The sequence below is a fragment of the Aplysia californica genome, unplaced genomic scaffold (assembly GCF_000002075.1).
Source record: "Aplysia californica isolate F4 #8 unplaced genomic scaffold, AplCal3.0 scaffold00011, whole genome shotgun sequence".
NCBI classification, from domain to species: Eukaryota; Metazoa; Mollusca; class Gastropoda; order Aplysiida; family Aplysiidae; genus Aplysia; species Aplysia californica.
The window spans coordinates 2,548,567-2,549,878 of record NW_004797281.1 but is presented as its reverse complement, the minus strand read 5'-3'; positions in this window follow the sequence as shown (position 1 = coordinate 2,549,878).

Sequence of the window (1,312 nt, the reverse complement as noted above, 5' to 3'; positions counted from 1 at the left end):
TTGCTTTTGGTTGTTTGTTTTTCGGATTGGTTGTTTATTGTTCTTGCTATTGTTGTTGTTTGTCTTGTTGGGTGTTGTTGTTTTTTTTGGGGGGGGGTACTTTTCGTTGGGAGGGGCTGCTTTATAAGGCAACTAACTTAATTATGAAGCATGAATACGCATACTGTAGGGTTATGCCTGCATACCCTTACTATCATTACAGCTCTATGAAACATATAATTCATACAATCCCTATTATTGCATGGTGTAAAGAGATGTCTTCGAATGTTTGTCGTATGTCTTGTGTGAATGTTGGTTGTGTGTTCTGTGTGAACGTGCCAGGATATTAATATGTGATATCTTTTTGGAGGCTGCTTTGTCAAATACAAATCAGGATCGTACAGAGGGCGGGGTGGAGAGTGAAAATGAGAGTAAGAGAGAGGGGGAGGGAGTGGGAGAGATATAGAGAGAATGAGAATGAGTGAGAAGCGGAGGGAGAGAGAGGGGGAGGGAGATAGAGAAGCACACACAGACAGTCACAGGGAGAAAGGAGCAGAGAGAAAATGAGAATTGGAAAGAGAGCAAGAGAGAAAGAGAGAAAAAGGAAGGATAAAGAGAGAGTAAGAAAGAATGGAAGAGAGAGAGGAAAAGTATGAGAAAAAGAGAGATAGAGAAAGTGAAGGGAGATAAAAGAGATGGAGAGAGGAAGAAAAAGAGCGAAAGAGATACAGAGAGAATGAGAAAGACGGGAGGAGGGGGGGGAGAAATATACAAAAGGAAAGGGAGAGAGAGAGATGAAGAGTGAGAGAAAAGGAGAGAAAGAAATACAAAAAGAACGAGACCGAGAAAGAGAGAGAGCAAGAGAGAGAATGTGTGTGTGCGAGAGAGAGAGAGAGAGAGAGAGACGATGGGGTTGAGGATTAAGTATTGTCTGGGCTATAGCAAGCCATTGGCAATCCCTAGAGTTCAATACCTCTTCTTTATCACTTTTGGAGGTAGTTTATACTCTGTGGTGTGTCCGGTTTTGGGGTATTAACATAGTTTCTATCGTAGTTTCCATTGATTTTCTCTGGATTCTATGTGCATGATAGAGTGTATTAACATTATCAGATTAAGTGTTTGTGTTTTTCTTTTTCTTTATCTTTATGTCTGTATGTCTGTTTTATCTATCAATCCATCTCTCTATCTATCTATCTTCTATGTATCTATCTATCAGTTTATCTATCTAGCAATCTATCTATCTATCTATCTATCTATCTATCTATCTATCTATCTATCTATCTATCTATCTATCTATCTATCTATCTATCTATCTATCTATGACATTCTCTGG